Here is a 21930-nt window from a genome sequence, read left to right as displayed (position 1 = left end):
ATCACTATTTGCATGAGTTATGATATGCCATAAAAGCTGAAAATCTCATACATACAAAATGACACAAACATCTGCTTTCGCTAACAAACAAAACTCGCATCCAGCCCATCCCAAGCTGGTCGACTTGTCAGATAAGATTAGATTTGAGAAATGGTCCAACTTTTTTCATGCCTTCGATATCATTTCTAGGTTTTGTTTCTGTCAATAGCTGTTGCCAATAGAAACTGTCAAACCTGCTGAAGCATGTGCCTCTAATTAACCTCCATTACCCTCTGTCTGTAAAGCTACTGCATCTGTCAAAACCTTAAACACACTGCTCTTTGATTGGACTCGACGTAAACTCTAATACGTTCATGCATTTTGTGAAAGAGAGAGAATTTGCCAGTCAGTAGTAAATAACTAAACATGCTCTCAGGCCACAGAGGTACATATTTGATAAGCTTTGTCTAACGGCCAAATGATAATGTCCCACATACAGAACTCTTCCCTGACATTGACTAATGCTTGCTTACATCCTGCTGTTGTTAAAGGTTTATTTAAGGAAACATGCTCAAGAATTCTTGTGTTTAGTCTAAAACATATATCTGAAGTAAATGACTAGCATTGTTATACTTAATTAATACCACTAATTATTTAAATGGCTAGTTCCCCCAAAAATCAAGATTCTGTCATTATTTACTCATCGTTTTGTATTTTGTTTTGTTCTGTGTTTTGTTTGTTTTGCATAGTTTACTTTCAAAATCGTTTTGTAATTTTTGCAAATAATTTAGAATTATTATTTTCAACTTAATTTTATCAGACAAAGGATGTCCAATTAAGTATTAATTGACTGCATTATACAGTACCAAGCTAAACAAAAAAATATACCTTATGCTCCAAAGGTCTGTTATCCTTAAATTGATTACATTTATTAGTTTGTTTTAACAATTGACGTTAATAGGGTCCAGTTTTATATTGGACTCCTTTGGTTTTCATTGTATGTATAAAAAATAGTTTAACATTCTTCAAAATATCTTGTTTTTTGTTCTAAAGAAGATATATGAAGTCACACAGGTTTGTAACTACATGAGGTGAGTAAATTGCATTTTTGGGGGTGAAATATCACTGTCACTCATGTTTAAATGATTTGTAATATTCGTACCACAATTCTTCGATTGCAGACAGTGGATAGTCTTTTCAGTCTGAATGATATAGGCAGTGGGCAGGTGTCGATCTGAGAGGAAATCAGCCCGCCAAACTCTGACTAAGCTCTCCTCCATCAAACGTTATATGCTAAAAGGGTACACAGCACTAAGTAACATGAGATAGCAGCTGCATTAGTGCGGAGTGCAAGCTTACCTCTCAGTCCATCTGAGTGTGCATCCTTCCCTCTGCTTCGTTTGCACACTAGGTATGACAGAGTGTTAAATTACGAACATTTACACTATCTCTGATGAATAATGGCTGTCTGGGATCAAACTCACCCACCTCCTGAACCAGAGACACCAGCACTTATTTAGCATGACACCAAACATATCTCCCCACTCTCTTCATGGGCTCAACCGGATTGACTGCAACCTCCTTACAATGAATCATAATTAATTTCACACATGCTAAACAACTAATGAGCTCTATTGCCTCGAGCCCGGAATTTCTAAATCCCAGAGGCACAGATTGCATACTGTGCTGGACCTTTGATGCGAGTGGCATGATCATGAAACTGACTGAATAAATACGTTTTACGATTTAACCTCTTAAGACATGCCAAAACATTTTAGGGAAAAAAAAAATTGTATTTTTTCGTCATTACAAAAAATGTACAAATATTTTTTTTTGATATTTCATTCATAGGTTATTGCAGAAATTTAACTAAACATTCACAATTTACATTTATATATATATATATATATATATATATATATATATATATATATATATATATATATATATATATATATATATAGATAGATAGATTATGGTGAGCCAGCCAATATGTGGTATCAGCGTCGCCTAGGAAACAACGCTCACACAGCAATTACCATGGAGTGAGTGCCAATCACCAACACCTGAACCTCATCAGCAGCACAGCATTTGAGCGGCAGAAGAGAAGAAGGAGATGAGCTTCGACTCCAGAGTGACAGACACCGTTCTCTTTCTTCCCACTCGGCCTGCTACCAAAATCTGCCCGGGGTCATGAGTACATCTTGGTTATACTGGATTATGCTACCCTGTACCCCGAAGCCATGCCCCTCAGGAAGGCCACAGCCAAAGCCAAAAATGGCTGTATGACTGGCCAGCCCAACCACGGGAGTTCGTGCCAGGAGATCAGGTGCTGGTGCTCGGTCCAACTGCCACCTTCAAATTACTGGGATCCTGGCAGGGTCCATACTCTTGTGGAGAGAGTGGGGCCGGTCACTTACCGTGTTTGCCATGTGGGACATCAGAGGGAGGAGCAGATCTACCACATTAACTTACTCAAGAAGTGGACAGCTCCCCGAGAACAACTGGTAGCCTTCGCCCAGGATGAGTTGGCAGTGGTACCGGTAGGGGAACAGCTCTCTCCGGTGCAGAAGGTAGAACTAACCACCCTGCTCAGTCAGTTCAAGGATGTGTTCAATGAGCTCCCTGGGCAGACACAGATCATCCACCATGAGAGAAAAAATATATACAATGAGTCAATATTTACAATGTTGACTCTTGTTCTTCATAAGCTCGCACTTCGCTATGGTATGCTGGATATTAGCTTCTGGGCCAATTCAATCCATTTTTGCCTTGTCTCTCGGACTTTATCACAATTTGTGGGGTTCTCCTTGTCCACTCACCTTTTGAGGACTGACCACAGGTACTCTGTGGGAAAGAGATCCAGGGAGTTGCCTGGCCATGGATCCAAAATTTAAATGTAATGATCTTCGAGCCACTTCTTCATCACACTTTTCGACATGGTGCTCAATCATGCTGGAAAATACATGGATCGGCGCTAAATTGCTTATGGATCGTTGGAAGAAGTCGTTATTGCAGGACGTTTGGATACCATTTTTTATTTAATCTACAGAGTGTTAAAGTAACACTAAAGCAGAGTTAAAGTTAATGTGATAATTAAGCAATTAATTAATTGATGAGTGAGCATTAGAAAAGAAAGCCCACTATTAACAACGCTGAAGATGAACAACTACTGTTCAGGCTTTTATATATACAAATGCATTACATAATCCTAACAGTGGTAACTCTGCTTAACTCTGAGTTACCACTGTTAAGGATTATAAATTAGACACTGTTAAGGTGTCACTGGAAGCCCTTCTTCACACTTTTTATAGCAATCAGTCTGCTAATCTCATGATAGTGATTTTACCTGACTAGTACTGTACTCATTAACACTTTCACATGTGCTGCTGATATGATTAGTCAGTTAATGTTAGCTGGTCATTTTGTGTCAGGATCAAAAAACAGGGATTTTATTATTTTTTTTAATGAAAAGTTTGGCCAATGAAGATTTTAGCAATTATTTCAAATGCATCTGTTCACTCTACACAATAATCTAGAAACAATGCGAATGAACATCACATAAAAACTTAAGCAGAAACTTTGAAATACACAACATTTATGTCATTGCCAAAACTCTTGTCCATGACTGTATGCATTCGGATTTACTTCTATTCATTAAGATTTTTATATTTGTAACCCTGGACCACAAATCCAGTCATACGTAGCACCATTATATTTGTAGTGGAAGCCAACAATGCACTGTGAGGGTCAATAATTTAGATTTTTGTTTTGATATCAAAATTTTGCTAAAGCATTGCCAAGAACTTAATTTGAACAACCTTAAAAGCAATTTTCTCAGTATTGTGATTTTTAATATGTGTGCACCCTCAGATTCCAGATTTTCTAATAGTTGCATCTCGGCCAAATATTGCCCTATACTAACAAACCATATCAAAGCTTATTCTCGGCTTTCAGATGACGTATACATCTCTCTTTCTCTTTATATATATGTATGTGTATATATATGTATGTGTATATATATATATGTATGTGTATATATATATATGTATGTATATATATATATATATATATATATATGTGTGTGTGTGTGTGTGTGTGTGTGTGTGTGTGTGTGTGTGTGTGTGTGTGTGTGTGTGTGTGTGTGTGTGTGATATACTCCTATATATTCACAATTTACATTTATGTATTCAGACTTTATATAAGTGTTCCCTGTTTGACACTTCATATATTTATTGTAGAATAACAAAGTTGAGTTTGACATTTTGGGACAAACTATTAATTGTTCGGGGCATTTTTACTTGCACATATGTTCATGAGAGACACAAAAGCATCCTTTCTGTAGAAGTAAAAAGACTTGTCAAAGGCTTGTCTGAAGCAAAGCCAAAAATGAATAAATTCATACATTCAGATCAGATCATGTTGTGACAGAGAGAATATAGGGCTGAGCTTTACTGGAATGTGACAGACAGCACTCTGGATATGTGCCTGATGGAAACAGATGTGAAACTTAGCGCCGTTCAGATGGAAAATGCTTATTTTTAACTACAGGTGACACAGCTTAGCCGTCTGTGTACCATAACACAGAGGAAACACCTAATCGTTTTGCTGCCGTTAAGGGTCTTTATCTCACATTGACTGATATAGCCACAGGGTATACGCTCACAAGGAGACGCCTGAAAAGAACAGGAGAGGAAGCAGCAGCTGACGTGTTACATAACGCGAATGCCGCCACGTTAGAGACATGCACCGTTTAGTGTCTGCACAGGCTGCTCAACAGCATACGGCTTGGCAAATCTCCTCACCTTCTGCTTATGTATATTGGCAGGCTTATTTTTAAACTAAAGTTTGAGGACATCTGTGCTAAAAAGCACTGTGCTTATCAGCAGTACCTAGCTATTCAATACATCTGATTTGGGTTCGGTACTTGAGGTGAGAACAGTAAGCTTGAGCGCAAGGCCACGAAGGCCCCAGTGAACAAAAGCGTTCTCTCAGGCAACTTCATCGTCCTTCCCAAAGTCAACGTGTACCTTTGTAAGAAACCAAAGGACAAGATGATTAAATTTCCCCCTTCAGCCACACAGACTGGAAATACAAGAGGGAATATACAGCAAGGTCACGACAGTCTCCACAGCGCAGACCGGCGACATGTTTGTTTGTTTGTTTGTTTGTTTGTCCAAGTCATCTCCCTCCCTCTATTTTCATGAGTGAACTAGAAAAAAGTAGAGGAGAAGAGATGTGCCAGGGAAGGGTAAATGGAAACATCCCAAAGAAAAAGAGATATAATAATTTAACAACTGTGATGAAAATGCAGTTGTCTAAAGGTTTTAAATTGGTTACACCTGCAATCAAAGTGAATATGGGCCATTTCATAAATGTTAAAATACTCTCTGTTTTAATATATTAGTCACAAGTAAACTATATCCACGTTAACATGAATTCAGAGGCGAATTTAATCATATTTCAAATCAGTTTTTATTTTTATATCTTCCATTTGCAGTGTAATTTTAGTTTAAGTTGAAAATGCAAACAAGAATTGAAACTATAATTAGAACGTTTAAAAAAACTTACTTGAAATAAAATAAACATTATTGAAAAAGTGTGACAAAATGAGTACAAAATAAACAGTGTGTATATACTAAATATATAAAATCATTTTCATTTAAAGTTATAGTGCCTCAAGTTAAACAAACCTCAGGTCTACTTTTAGATTCAATTAAGTACAAATTTTATTTAACAATAACCCTGGATTTTAGTATGTTCATTATAGTCATCTTGACAACATTGTAATCATTACAACATAATGGCATTAACCCTAAAACACCCTTAAAAAAAATAATAATAATATATATATATATATATTCATACATAAATAACATTACATATATCTATAATATATCTGCTTTTAAATCCTCCTAAAATTGCCAGTGCCACTCTTTGAGACAAGGAGAGATAAATACATTTATTTATGTATTTAATTAATTAGTAAGTTATACTGATTTATTTATTTGTGGCAATCAACATTAGTTTGAAATATTACTTTTTTTAAAAGCCTAGCAGCATGTTTGTCTGTTTGCGTTTGTTTGTTTGTGTGTTTGTCGAAGTTGACTTCCCCCTCGATCTTCGTGAAGGGACGAGTGAAAGGTAGAAGAGAGGAGAAGTGACGGGGACGAGTAAAGGGAACCATCAGCACGTCTGGGCATATTCAGTTACTATGACACTCCGGAGGATCAAAAGCAATGAGCTGCTGACTGTTTAATAAACTGGGAGCTTACGCTGCAGTATGCTCTTAACTATGATTCATTACTGTCACTAGATCCTGTATGAAAATAAAAGAGGTGCCTGAGGAGTCTGCTCGATTCCAGCCGCGCTAAATTGCCATAAATTGCCTCCGCATTCCACGTCAAGGCTTCGTATGGAGTTCACTTTCACACTTTTTTAAAGATCCAATTAAAAATACATGAAAAGAAGAACTTTAGAAATCCTCACAAGAAGCTAAAGGAGTTTAAAGTTTATGTATTGGAAGTATAGGCTGATATTTTATTCATTAGAGGCTTTCGTTTAATTACAAAGGTGGAATTTTAATGCTAAATAACCAAGATGATCATTCAGATGCAGATGTCAGTATTATTACTGAAGTCAATGTGCAAATTAAATCTGCATGCTCGGTTTGCAATTAGTATTCAGAATCATATTACTGTATATGGATGACTGTACATCTAATTGTGAAAAATGCTGATTTATATGTGGAGACAAACAGCTACAATATTAAGAAATTGTCGATTGCCTTGAGATTGAGAAAGTGTTTGATTTGTGTGCGCTATATTATGCACTTTAATAATTCTATGACAAAATGCATCACTCTGTTTGCTGGTAATACTGCAAAAGCAGAGAAGCAAGAAGAGAAAGTTCACCTTTAGAAGAAATGTGTGTGTTTGCTAGAGACGTTAGTGTGCTCTTGCCCTACCTGGGTCATGAGAGAAAGGGATTCTGGGAGTGTGAAAGAAATCTGAGGTGAATGCCCTAAAACAGTTCCCACACAATAAAGACTTCACACTTCTCTAGTATAACATGATCTATAATTTATCGTGCTGCATTCATTATCATTCCCATGACTCTTCGCTTGAGAAGCTGGACAGTACACGGGAAGGCTGCTGCCATAAGCAGTTATGAAAAATGTATGTATTTAAAACGTCAATTACTCTGAAAAGCCTGTTGAAGTTGCACTTTTGATGAATATTTTAAATGCACAAACTTAAGATTTTTCACTGTGCAAAACAGCTCGAGGCGCATCCAGACTGACAATCGCATATGGAGACGCCAATCTTCAAAAGAGGAGATCACCAACAAGTGAATTCAACAAAACGAATGCTGTTCTGAAAATCAAATAACCTCACTGTGATGTAAATGCAGTTGTCTATAAAGGGTGCATAGGGCAAATTCATATATGATGCAATCACGCTAAGTTCACATACTTGTTAAAAAAAAAAAGCTATACAGCCCACTAATAATTTATTTTGAAATGTGCATGTCTGCATGATTCCACCCAATGCCAATTTACCCAACAGTATTTTGACACGCAGGTTGCCATTTGGCAGAAAACAGCATATTGCAGCAATGGAAACCAGCAGGGTCAGTGTTTGCAGATTCTACCTGGCCTACAAAGCCTCAGCGTCCATCTAAAAAACTGCATGACCAGAGGAAGAATAAAACTTGGATTAATCAACTCATTAACTTACAGAGTAAGGTTCATCACCTTCCAATGTCAGTTGCTCTTGTTTCTGTTGTGTGTCCTCAATCTAGCAACCCATGTGAGAGTTTAGTCTGCAGAAGAGGGAGGAGAAATATAGCTCACCAATATTTTGTAATCGGACTGCCATACCCATTTCAACTGCTAGCTTTCAATATTACATAAAGTAACTTTAAATCCAAAATTTCTTTAAATAAGACACATACCAAAATATTGTGACCTGCACATGTCTACTTTATTAACTCTATAAAATGAATCCTTCCTAATGAATTAACTCCATAAGGTGAGCCGAGCCCAAACAACAAGCCCAAAGACACTTAATAGGTATTGCAAATAATAAGTGAACATGGCAACACTTCAAGTCTGCACTCTGCAAAGAAAATTTTCCAAACATAAACAACAATTGACGACTCTGTCAGCGATAGTTTAGTTAAAATCACAAAACATATACACACACACATACACACACATATATATACATATATACATATATATATATATAAATTCAGTACACAAGGCCCAGAATTCCTAACGGCCCTGCCAACAGGAGAGACTTAGTGTCGTTGCTGCCAATTTGGTGCACTCTTTCCGGGAAATAAAGGTTTGTATACATTTTTTTTATTTATTTATAAAGTATTTATTGTGGTGTAAATTATATTATTTCAACCCAACACAACATAAGAACGACATTGCCTTCCATAACATAAATTGATTTTATTAATTATAATACTAGTTAGTGAGTTTAATTTAATCAAGTTGTGTAATTTTCATTTCTGTCCCATTTTAAGACAGAGTAATTAATAAATTAATTAAATAATTAAAACAACCCCGCATGGTGGGTAAAAACGTTTAACCCAACCAGCTGGGTCAAAATAACCCAGTTATTTAACCCAGCGCTGGGTTGCCGATTGACCCAAGCTGGGTCGTTTTTAACCCATCATTTTTCAGAGTGTAGTAACTGTCTCTGTAATAACTGTACTGTAAATCAAAGTCTCAGCTAAAGTGCAAATTAATAATTAGCACTATGACTGGCATGATGTTAGTCATGTTGTTAAAACTTTGGGCTGGTGTTGTTAGAATCGCAGGTTCAGTTCCAGGTATGGATCAGTGTGAACTCCAAAGTTACTGAGGGAATTTCACCTTCATTGTGTTCAGCACTCAACCCCAGATTGCTCCAGAGGGACTGTTCCTGCAATTAGCAAACTGCAATTTACTTTGGATGAAAGCATCTGTTACATGACAAGTAAAGAAATGAGATACAAATGCCCTGTTCAAAAAGGAGAAAAACAGCATAACAACTGAGTCAAAACATGTTTCAGGTGTAGCAAAGATGCCAGTGGCATCTGTTGTTATGGGACCTGGCATTGAAGTTTCTTGAGAAAGACAGTTTGAGTAAAGCGTTTAGTTAAAATTATACCATACAAGTGTTACCTGAATTAAGCCTAATAATTCAGATAGAACCGTATAGAAATGTGTGTGGCCATTGTAATTTGACAACAATTCTGTTTTTAGTTCTTGCAGTGTTGTTAAATGTGTAATGTCTTAAACCATCCATCATAATCAAATCAACTAGCTGTTTAATTTGAGAAATTAACCAATCAGATTAAAATCGAGAGTAATTACAGATATTGTTTGTACCGATTTGCTTGAATACAAACTATCTTCTAGTCTAAGCCTCAGATGGTCCTTGAACATTTCTTGAAGAAAGCACTGTGCACTGTAAAAAAAATATTTGATTTCAAATTATTACAAGTAATATTATCAATTAAACACATAAGAATTAATTAGAAATAATTAAATGAAATGTTAATGATTAACCATTCAAAATTTGTAAAAAATATCGGTTTCATTGGACAAAAAAAAAAAAAAAAAAACAAAGAAAAAAAAAACAGGCATGCAAAAACGTTATATCACATCAACTTTTTCACAAATATATGTTTTTGTTTATTACAAGGAGATCATACTGGTGGTTTTTTTTTTTTTTGTTTGTTTGTTTGTTTGTTTTCTCAAGCCCCAAAAAAATAGTTATTGAAGACACCTGATGTTATCAAACAGAATCACTGAAGGAAAAAAAAAATTACTATTATGTTACCATTATGGTGATCAGTGCTTAGACCCATTAGAATTGTAATTAACAGTCCATCCATAAAAATAAAATCTAGCAAAGCACAACATTCCATAATGAAATTCCCCTTAACAATAGCTAATGCTACACAAATAATGCACTCTATTGTTACAGAGCTTCATGGTTATCTATTGGTACAATAAAATATCTTACCTGTTTAGTTTTACTCTTTTCAGTGGTATCTTATGCCACCTCTAAAAAGCCAGGCCATTGTTGATTCAGGTTTTTTTACGGATTTACGTAACTTTCACTCTTTGCTTGAAGGCTCTTTCCTGTCAGGAGTTTCTTTGTTTTATAACCAAAGCATTGTCAGTACTTAGTTCTTGCTCTTTTTGGCAACTACAAAATGATTAAATGTAAACTATCAACACCATACATGCCCCTGAATAGCCGGAGATCCATAATATAAACACTATAGGCTTACCTATATAGGCTTACCTCATATATATTTATATATATATATATATATATATATATATATTTATATATATATATATATATATATATATATATATATATATATATATATATATGAATTTGATATGTAATATTACTTAAAATGCTTTTTTCAGTCTGCTTGGATTAATTTATATTTATTCAGACTTGTTAGAAGGTTTGCTTCAGTTAATTTGGCACGAAAGAACAATTTGTCAAAGTGTCAAGGTTATGTTGAATGTAGATATATTAGATATGGACATTAGCAAGGATAGATTTTACGACATGAAAGCATATCCATGTCATTTAAAAGCAATGCACTTGTAAGGTTGAGACATTAATAAAAATATTTAATTGTTTTTGAAGAGACAGTGCTAATATGGCCTGATTTATTGCCTCTTTGAGCTCCTGTTCTGGTCCTGAAGAATTCAGCAGCTGCATCCTAATAGAAGTAATGAGAAATCCCTCTTGCTGACAAATCTATTAAAGCACCAATTTACTTTCCAGAGCTGCTGTAGGTGATATTTATGATGCAAATGTGCGAGGGGGAGACAGAGCTGACGACCAAGTCATTAACAGTAAATGTATCTGCATTTGCATTTTGAGTGTCTCAGTTTAAAGATGATTTTTAGACACCCTGAGCTTTTATCTCCTTTATATTCCCCCACAGGCTTGGTGGCAAGAAGCCCTTTAATGACAACCTACCATAACGTAGGTTTGCTTCATGAGTGACAATGAGTTTAAAGGCAGTTTTCTCACTTAGACAGGCTGTTAAACGGCAGCTGTATCAAGGACGCTCATTTGCATATTATCACTTAACAGATTTTTTTTTTTAAAGATTATTAGCTATCTATATATACATTTACACAGTTTTCACATAGTGATGCATTAATTTGGTCATTAAACAGCAAGTGGGTGAATGAAATACACATTACAGCTATGTACCATAAGACCTGAAATTCTGTGCATTTATTATATTTCAGAAAATGAAATGAGTCAGTGAACAATACAGAGAGAAAAATACCCAATTCAACATCACCTTAATCCCCATGACAGTTAATAGGGTTAATTAAAAAACAGAGAACAAAGACTCTCATACCCATTATCTGTACCGGCTAAGCTCTGAGAAATATTAGAAGAGCCTGAACATATTCGTCCATAAATAAATAATGTTGAGGGCTGCTTGTGAGGGCATCTGGCTCCCCAGCCCAATATTAGCACTCAAGGGGCTATGGATCCTGATAAAGCTCTATTCTGCCTCCATTATGACTGCATGAAAATGAAACTGTCCATTTAGGAAGGCATTGAGAGGATGGGGGATGGCTTAGCTGTGGTCTTAGATGTGTAATAATGTTCGTTGCCTGTTGCAATACATTTTATCTGTAAAGTAATTGTGTGATTGAACAAATAAAACTCAATAAAAAGGACAGCTGGCTCGACTGCACGGTCCAAGATTAACTTTTTGCTACACCTGCCAATGGTGGGTGAATTGAGAGAATTTGTAATAAATGTTCATATGTGTGTGTGCGTTCAATTCAATTCTCGTTTCTTTGTAGAGCCTTTTAATGATACAAATCATTGCAAAGCAATTGACCTTTTCATTGCTTATTCTGTATATTATTGTATATATCAATAATAAATGTAACTCTGTTGTTACATTATACATGTAACTATTTCCAACATTAGTGCCAATAATATATTTAATATTATTGCAATAATATTGTATTTTTTAATAAGCACATATATTCCAAATAAGACAAAATGTGTGCAAATTTTAATAAAAATATTTGCAAACAGTTCAAACTGATCACTTAGCAAAAATAAATAACAAAATAATCATAAAAAAAATTATTTACCCCTCTAAATATAATTAAAACCTTTATTTTTTTAACTATTTATTTAAAGTCACCATTGGCATTTTTTAATTAATAAAAATAAACTCAATTTATTTGCTCATTCAAGCACATGTCCTCTCACATTTGGATCGTGGCAAGTGTTCATTTTGGAATCCACTTCAGCCTCTTCTTTTCTTATGATGTTAAATCTTTGCAGTGTTCCAGGTGCACCATTGCATGACCATGGAGACGTTACCCTGTTATGAGCAGTGCAAAGATTTCTATATTAGATGCCAAGGATATTAGGCTACTGTATACTGTAAAAAACAGCAACTGCGTTTAAAGGAGGTGGTGGAATGCATAAAGAGAAAAAACATGTTTACTCCATCTATCAGCCTTTGTTTGGAATTATATTAATCAAGTTGTGAAAGTACGAGAGCTGTAATCTGACCTAATTGACAGGTGCAGAAGCTTCATTAAATCTGAGTGAAAGCTTCAGAAGCAGCAATCAAAGCAGACGGCATCTGCTGTCATGATGAATGAATGTGCATCAGTTCTCTGCAGTGATATATATCAGTAGGACTTGTGAAATGCTGTAATTATGCATGGCCGATCAAAAGCAAGTCCATCCCTCTCTCGCACAAACATACACGCTGTCATGATTGTTGCATGAGTCTCTGAAGATGAGATTTGATCCTAAGTAACTGTGTTAGGCTGTTCTACATGCATTAGGCTTTCCAGCATATAAATGAAGGCTAGTAGAAACGCTGTTTGATTATTGATCGTTCCCTTGTTTGTGTACAGAAGCAGAAAACGCACATAATGTATATATAAAACATTGAACTTGTGCACCACTCAGGACCCAATTGAGAATGTCTGTAAAAAGTTCAATTCAATTCTTGATTTCAAATTCAGTCAGTAAACAAAATGTCATCTTGTAGTTTGAATTAGAAATCAAAAGATATAGTAAAATCCTGTCATCACGTACTCACCCTGATGTTGTTCTCAACCATATGAATTTCTCTTTTCTGTGGAACATAAAAGACATCCTGAAGACTCTGCTGGTCCATGCAATTATAATGAATGAGAGATGAAGCATTCAAGCTTCAACAAGGACATAAAAGCAGCATAAAAACAGTCCATATCAACTCTTCTGAGCCCATACGGTAGCTTTGTGTGATGATCATATTGGAATTTAAGCAGCTTGTGCTGAAACTATTAGAAACCAAGTTGATTCTGCAGAACCGGGTCGATCTGATGCATAAACAAATCACTTAACCCTGTTTTGTGAACTGGATCAACTGATTTGTAAAAAGAGACATTAAAATAATCATTCATTTACAAAATTGATGTTTCTACTATTCTGAATGCAGGAAGGAGAAGGTGGATTTTCAGTGAAGAATATCCTTTAAACATTATCTACACAAATGTTTGGAACAACATGAGATTAAATCATGAAAGAATTTACATTTTTGAGTAAACTAGTATAATAAAAAATGAAAAGAAATTCAAAAGAAATTCCTGTAACCAAGTGTAGTTGCATGCACACCATTCTCAAGTTTGGTTTCGGTAAGATCATGTTTTTAAAAAATTCCCTATACATACCAAGGCTGAATTTATTTGATAAAAATCAGTAACAAATTGTTAAATATGAATATTGGATATACTTTATTCTTATTTTAAAAATGTTATTTATTTCTTTTATGTCTAAGCACCATTACTCCAGTCTTCAGTTTCACATGATCCTTCAGAAATCATTCTGATAGCTGATTTGCAGTGAAAAAATATGTTCTTATTTTTATCACAGTTTAAAACAGTTGAGCTATTTAATATTAAGCTGGAAAAAGAAATGGCAAGTAAATGTGACATTTTAAAGTGGAAAGATTTTCTTGAAGAAATAGCATTTTCTTGTAAAACATACTCCAATAATCTATTTTTTATTTACAATTTTGAAAATATTTTTTACTGTGTCATTTTTAGGATTTTTTTGATGGAAAGAAAGTTCAAAAGAACATCATTTATTTGAAAGAGAAATCTTTTTTTTTCATTATGTTTAAACTGTTAGTGTCACACACAAACATATGTATTTTAACCAAGTCTTCTTGTGGTTTAACATCCAGTGAGACGTGGGCAGCATTAATTCTTAAAATAATTTTTTGCCCACACAAAACTATCTTGACAATGACTAAGACAGGCTTTAAGAATTACAGCAAATCATTTTAAATGAAAAACCTCCGGATGCTAGATGAAGTGAAACAGATTGAGTATCAATATCTTGGAGCAACTCATCCAGTATGAGGAGTGATAAAATCATATGGCATTTGAGCTCTGCTTAATGGTTGAGTACATGAACCCCAAAGATCTATATTAAAATCAAGCTTGGGTTTGGATTGCTGCGATGGGGATCTCAGTCAAACACTGTGCTTTTGTTTCCATGCCAGATAAACACTGTTTTTGTTTCTGCAGATATCATCAGACACGAAAGAAAAGGAAATTATAGCAAGTCATCTCAAAAACAAGAACAATGGCCCCCAAAATATTTCCCTCCTGCACGCTCACATTGTGTTTTCTGAGGGTTTAGAGGATGAATGTCCTGAAACAATCCTTGAGGATGAGGGTGTGAAGCAGGCGAGAGGCTCATCAAGACCACAGGGAGTCTAGTGTCCAGAAATCCCTGCAGGGGTCTCAGTTTACCGCGTGTTTTTGTTCAACACTTTCTCGCCCAGTGGGCTGCGGTGGTCTGAGAGGATGTCCTGCATCAATCTAAAAGCTGTCGGCCCAGTTGACCTCATCGCACCACAGGAGAGACAGATCCCAGACCTCTTTATCTGTGGCCATGCTCTCTTGTTGTATCTCTTACTCTTCACATCACTCTACTAAGGGAATGACAGTCACTTGAGGAAAGAGAAAGTGGCAGACAGGAAATTGATAGTCGGGGAATGTATCCAGGCCTGGGTGGACATGAAGTCAACATGATATCAAAATCCACACTACTAACTTTCTTAATACATATGCCTGGTGTTATTGTGCACAAGTGAAACTTTTTAGTGTCAATATATTATTTATTTATTTATTTATTTATGAGCTTGATGTAACTACTTGACATCAATGTAAGATTCACTCGTTCTGATCGCTTCATAGGACCATGAGAACCCTGGTTTATTATTAAAAAAAAAGAAAGAAAGAAAACTGAACTGACTACAAAAAGAAATATGATTTTAGCTTGCATCTTGATTTTGTGTTGTTTTCTTATATTAATGCTACTGTATTACTTAGTATTATTTTTAATTGTTTTAAGGTATCTTGTGGCCCTTGGAAGTGTGCTGAGACCCTGGGCCCGGCCCTCTGGTTGAGAACCACTGATGTAAAGGGACAGTTCATGCAAAATAACAATTTAGCAATCATTTACTCACCCATTTGAGCAGGTGTGTCAAACTCAGAGGGACGAAGCACTGCAGAGTTTTGTTCCAACATTCATACCATGTAGTTTTCAAATAAGCCTGAAGGACTTGATTAATTGGATCAGGTGTGTTTAATTAGGGTTGAATCGAAACTCTGCAGGGCTCAGGTCCTCCAGGAATTGAGTTTGACACCCCTGCTTTAGAGCATTGGTCTCAAACTTAATTCCTGGAGGGCCACAGCTCTGCACAGTTTAATCAAACACACCTGATACAGCTAATCAAGGTCTTCAAGTTTACTAGAAACTTCCAAACAGGTGTGATGTGGAGCTGGTTGGAGCTAAACTCTGCAGAGCTGTGGCCCGCCAGGAATTGAGTTTTAGACCACTGCTTTAAGGCGGGCATACACTGTGTGATTTCGGCAAGGTAACAACTCACACTGTACTAGTAGATCGCTTGCGATGTAAAGCCAAAGCTCACGATTTTCATGAGCTCACTGTACGGTCCGATCGTCGAGTTGCGATTTGACTGCTCACACTATACGTGAGGAATCAACCGAATCAACACGTAGGATCCCTCAGAACCGGGATGTTTGTGACGGTTTCTGAATAAACATGGTTTCCCAGGATAAACACACTGCTTTGGTGATATGCGCAATTCTGTGTGCTGAAATGTCAAAGAAAAAAAAGGGGTAGGCATATCTAGATGCGCAGGTGGCTCGGAGGCCGTGGCCAATATGGTTTATCCATTTTGCAACGTGAACTGGAGGTAAGCAGGCGTTGTCTTTTTTTTATTTTTCTTTGCCATAACTCCACAAGTTTTCCCTCCATCACTTCAGTCCACGCTACACGCCGTGTCACCATGGTTTCGTTTATGGTTTCGCGCACGTGCAGTGAGGGAAATGCGGAAAATCGGTTCGTAGCCCTGCTTCAATAGTGCGATACCTCACGAGAGGCGACCAAAATTTCTGACATGTCAGAAATCCATCCGACCAACTGATTGCTGGTCAGGAGAAGTTAATCGCCTCTCGTTTCCCCTTGTACACTGCACGAACACTACACGACAAACGACGCATGAAAATGCTGAAAACCGGCCTGACCCAAAAAAAGAGTCGCAGAAGTCAGAATTCGGCTCAAAATCGCACAGTGTATGCCTGGCCTTAGAGTGACATGAAGATGAGTAAATGCTATTCATTTAAGCATTAAAGCTGCAGTCGGTAACTTTTGACGCTCTAGCGGTTAATAAACCGAACTGCTTGTGTCTTTCGGAAGAACATCGTAGCCGGAACTACTTCTCTCTGTTTATGTCAATGAAGAATCACAAAGGTACTGGGTTACTCCGCCGCGGTGCCCCCGAAGCAATCTAAAATAGTCTAAATACAAACACTTATTATAGGTGCACCCTAGTGATTCAGGACAAGCTAAAAACACGGTTTGGAAAATGGATTCATGGTGTACTCTCTTATTATATACATTTTGTAAATTTTTGAAATTTTGAAAAAAGTTACGGACCACAGCTCTGATTGGTTGTTTCTCACCGGGAGCGATGTATTTCTGCAAATGGCAATAGGACCACTGGGAGGATCCAGAGGAGCTTGATTTTTTTTTTCACAGATTATCTGTCTCATATTCTACTGTCAGGACATAATGACAGGTTTAACAAATATGTAACAAATACATTTTTACAAAAGTTACCTACTGCAGCTTTAAAGAGAAAAAATGCTGTGATTTTGTTCTACTATGTGATCAAGAAGTTAACTTGCTATATGTTCCAGACAACGTATGGCCAATTAGTTTCTGTGTATTTCTTTGCTGCCAGAGAAATTAATTCCCAAAATAATTAACGATGACTAACTTTATAACAAAGATTTTAGCAATAACAAAAAAAAAATAATAATTATAAAAAAAAGCATTACCATTGGAAATTAGTTCAGTTGCTCTTGACCTTCAGCCTCCATGACAAAGTAACCATCTCATTTCTCAGCAGGAACTAATAAAGAAGTCCAAAAATTCCCTCTGCAATCAACTGCAACTCGCATTGATGTCTGACTTCACTTTTATATGCAACATACACATTTACAATCATTACCCAATAGTTTAAATCAAGTCCTGATAATTTTTCTCTTGTTGAAAATCTGTTCTAAGTTTCATGTTGACTTCCATGACAGTTGAAAAATATTAAATAAAGCAAAAAGGGAAACGCGAATGTGTTGCACAAAGCATGGCAAGTAAACTTTTCACATGCACACACAATAGAGTCTAATCCAAGATCTCAGAAGCACACCTTCAAATACCTTTTAGAAAACAGCCAGCCTCCCGGTAATTGGGGCTCATCTCCACAAAGCTGTAAATACACCGTTGCTCTGGATCTTTTTGATAATCTGCAGCTGTAAACAGCATCACACTGGTGACCTTTAGCAGTGTTTGTTGTGTGCATGTTAAACCCAAGGTCCTCTTCCTCTCACTCTGATGCTCCTATGCTTGGCTCTGAATAGTGGCCCTCTATGTCTAGCCTTGGAGGAATCAATTACTATTGATTTTCTTACAAAGTTCTGTTCACTCTCCAGGGCCGAGTCAGAGAAAGGGGACAAAGGGGATGAAAACCACTGGTGAATTACTAAAGTAACCTGCTTTACTGTGGGAGAAAGAAATTATTGAGTGCAAACAAGAAGAGCACAGGTGAATGTACGTAAATGACGCCATATGCACCACTTAAAACCTCTCTTCGTACTGGAGTGGAGCTAAACCATATGCGGCTGTTGTCTATCTTTCTTTATTGAGCCACCATGGGAAGAGATCCAGACGATGTCTGACTTGTACTATTGAGAAACCAAAGGGAACAGCAGCAGTGTGCAAGCTAAAAAGAGCTGTATTTCTCAACTCGCAACAACACGGTCTAGTTTCTGACATTTATGTCGTTCCAAACTTGTATGAATTTCTGTAGTACACAAAACAGAAGTTCAGCAGAATTTTCACGCTACCCTTTAACGTATAATGAAAGTTAATCATGACCCTGTATCTCTCGTATCTTGTGCATATTCAAAAACTTTGTGCATCCTAATGCTATCACATACAGGTGCATCTCAATTAATTAGAATGTTGTGGAAAAGTTCATTTATTTCAGTAATTCAACTCAAATTGTGAAACTCGTGTATTAAATAAATTCAGTGCACACAGGCTGAAGTTTAAGTCTTTGGTTCTTTCAATTGTGATGATTTCTTGATTAAACAGATGCATTGATTTTGGTTTTCAAAAGACACAATGGACTGTATAAAAACAGAAACAGACTGTATAAAACAGACTGTATAAACTTAACACTGGACTTCAAGCAACTTGGGCTATGAGCTTCCCCACCCTTCTTCCAGACTCTAGGACCTTGGTTTCCAAATGAAATACAAAACTTCTTGTACTGAACCTGAAAAGAGGACTTTAGATCACTGGGCAACAGTCCAGTTCTTCTTCTCCTTAGCCCAGGTAAGATGCCTCGACGCTGTCTGTGGTTCACGAGTGGCTTAACAAGAGGAACACAACAACTGTAGCCAAATTTCTTGACACCTTTGTAAGCCTTGACCCCAGCCTCAGTCCATTCCTTGTCAAATTCTTGAATTGATTTTGCTTGACAGTCCTCATAAGGGTGCGGTTCTCTCGGTTGGTTGTGCATCTTTTTCTTCCACACTTTTTCCTTCCAATCAACTTTCTATTAACATGCTTAAATACAGCACTCTGTGAAAAGCCAGCTTCTTTGGCAATGAATGTTTGTGGCGTACCTTTAGTTTCAATTGATGGAATTTGGCACTGTTCAGGTTAACCAAATCTTCAATCGAACCTGCTTCAAACATATTTGCCTGAAGGTTTCTAGTGATTCTTAAGACACCGGGTGCTTCTCAATCAGAAGGCTCCATCTTAGTAAGGCTGCAGTCTAAGCTGCCACATCACCAAGCGCTATAGAAGGACGTCTCAGTTTGAAGGATCCTTAGTAGGCATTCTTCATTTCATGTCCTTCATTCACCCTGTTTTGCAGGGTACATAAGGTGTATCTCTCAAGTCCTTCAATCACCCACAATTCTTTGCACACATTCAAATTCATGAAAGCTTCCCGAACTTGTCCACTTGTTGCATGTAATGCAAAAAAAAAAAAAAAAAAGATTTTGTAGATTAAGATATGTTTTCTGTAATTTTGTTGTAAATTAATTGCATAATGCTAAACGGTGCATAATGTAAACCACTGAGAGACCATAGACAGTTCTCATTGCATGTACTGCATTAAAAAAATCAGTTAATATAAAGATTTGTATTTTTTATTTAAACTATTAACCAAATTATAATTTAGTAGTATTTTCATGTTGTTACCCCTCTGTCAGGGGTCTGCTCTGTCAAAAGCGAGTTTCTGCTATGAGGGGGTGGTGTTTGGGGTGAGACTTGGCAACCCTGCTAGACTGTCTTGTTCTAGTGTTTAATGCTGAGCAGGACTCTAGCCTTGTAGCCTCAAAAGGACTGTTCTTGGAAGAATGGCTTGAAAAATACTACATAAATTGTTCAGTCCATTTTTATAATACAATAACAGACATTTTTGAAGCTCAATAGCAAACTGCTGTTTTTCATAGCAGAAAAAGAACAGTAAAAAGAAATGCATCCAGGTCTGGAATGACATGATTGAGTAAATGATGACAGAATTTTTATGTCTTTTCATGAACGACCCTTTATCCATGGTTCTCTAGATAATTTAACAGCTACTATTGTTGGTCATATTGAAACAATTCTCAGTTTTCCTGTTCCTCTAATGAGACCAATGCATTATCTTTCTTAGCGCAGTTGCAGTTAGAGGTCAACGCTTGCACAAAGGGGCCTCTGTTGATCGGTATTCAACACATTTTTCATCATTTCATCGTCCCTCTGCCCTTGACTTGGTGTGGCGTAAAATGGAAAATTTGCATTTCAAAGGTAAATAAGCATAATATGATGGTCTTATTTATTTTCACTGCTTTCATTGAAGTTAGATGTGAAACAGTTAGGAACATTTAGGTTTGCTCCCTACATCTCACATCCGGCAACAGATATCCTGATCATGTTAAATGTGCAATTAACCCAACAGTCAGGAAAGCGCATACTCACCTCACAAAAAAAAGGAAAGGAACTAATGCGCAAGACTTCCGAGGCAGATTTAAGGCTTCCTCTTTCAGGTCTTGTGGGATGTGGAGTGATGCCACAGACAAAGCAGCGCTGCAGGGGAATAGAGGAAGTGACAGACGATATCACCTCGCGGGCTGAGCTCTAATGGCCTGTGAATGACTCTCACAATCCCCACTACTAACTGTCATAATTAGCCAACACGATCGGGCTGAAGGGCGATGAACACAGTCTTCATCTGGCCTGTACAGACTTTGGAGTGCAGGTCGAGCAGGGGAGGGGTAGATGCCTGGGGCTGTGAGTGAGGAGACAGTATTAGACTGTGAACATAAACAGCTGGGTGGGATTTGTAGTGATGCAGTGGAGTCAAATGTTGTGAGATGCCTACCTGCTATGAGTGGTGAAGGCTTAGCTGGGAAAACTTTGTTGGAAGCTCCACATTAGCTCCTGCTGGTAGATGTTGTAACTACACCATATGGGTAAAAAGTGACTTTTTCCAATGACGGTAGAAAAAAAGCATCTGTATTCTGATTAAATACCTTTGTGAAACATAACAATGGTTTTACTGTAGTCAAAGTGTAGTAACAAAGGTTTTATTTTATTTTTTTACATTTTTTTTTTACTAATTAATCGACTACCATTTGTTTAACCAGTTTCACTATACATACTATGGTTAGTGTAGCAGAGTCATTTATTTATGATTACCATGGTTTTATTTGTAGTAAACCATGGTTAATTTTAGTATGGGAGATTTTGTAAAGCAACTGTAAGTTGTTGTTTCTTTCGCTCTCGTTTTTTCTTACCTTGAGGTATCAGTTCTTCTGATGTTAACACTGATTTCTAACGAGGCAAATGGCATCTGTTTCTTTCCCACACTCCACCCCAAACGTCTGTTCTGGGAGTAGTTTGGTGAACGGGTACGAAAAGCCGCCAAAAGACGAACTGCTTTACGGCAGCAACAAACAAGCGTGCAGAGGTCCACTGTAATCACGACAGTATTATATATTTATTTATAATAGATAAAAAAACATAAATAGGCAAAACTATATACAATTGCTTTAAATATATTAATAAATGTTCATTAACAAATGTATATCAAATAATATATATCTTTATGAATGTATTCGGTAATATATATTATTATATATAATATAATTTTCTTTTTTTTTTTTTTTTTTGTCGTTTTTGTTTAAATAATGTTTTCTACACTGCCAGTAAAACAGTTTTGCACTGTGGTTCAAGCCACATCTTGTTCTTATAAAAGCATAAATACAGATCACGT

At 36.5% G+C, this 21930-nt stretch overlaps 2 long non-coding RNA genes across 4 annotated transcripts; both read right to left on the bottom strand.

Annotated features, from left to right (window-relative positions):
- Positions 1-14966: 14966 nt before the first annotated feature.
- On the bottom strand, positions 14967-15590 carry LOC113071505 (uncharacterized). The gene is made up of 2 exons (XR_003280104.1): positions 15538-15590; positions 14967-15075 (listed from the first exon to the last, which is right to left on the bottom strand). It is a non-coding gene; the product is annotated as an uncharacterized LOC113071505 (long non-coding RNA).
- Positions 15591-18881: 3291 nt separating this feature from the next.
- LOC113071518 (uncharacterized) lies at positions 18882-21585 on the bottom strand. 3 transcript variants are annotated; one of them, XR_003280106.1, is made up of 4 exons: positions 21452-21585; positions 21037-21114; positions 20634-20943; positions 18882-19630 (listed from the first exon to the last, which is right to left on the bottom strand). It is a non-coding gene; the product is annotated as an uncharacterized LOC113071518 (long non-coding RNA). The 3 variants fall into 3 exon arrangements; XR_003280107.1 differs by lacking the exon at positions 18882-19630 and having other exon boundaries at positions 19647-20943; positions 21037-21187; XR_003280105.1 differs by lacking the exon at positions 18882-19630 and having other exon boundaries at positions 19647-20943.
- Between the last annotated feature and the right edge of the window lie 345 nt (positions 21586-21930).

This window comes from Carassius auratus, unplaced genomic scaffold (assembly GCF_003368295.1).
Source record: "Carassius auratus strain Wakin unplaced genomic scaffold, ASM336829v1 scaf_tig00007487, whole genome shotgun sequence".
Lineage (NCBI taxonomy): Eukaryota > Metazoa > Chordata > Actinopteri > Cypriniformes > Cyprinidae > Carassius > Carassius auratus.
The sequence above is the reverse complement of the archived record's forward strand: the minus strand, read 5'-3'. Positions and strand labels throughout refer to the sequence as shown.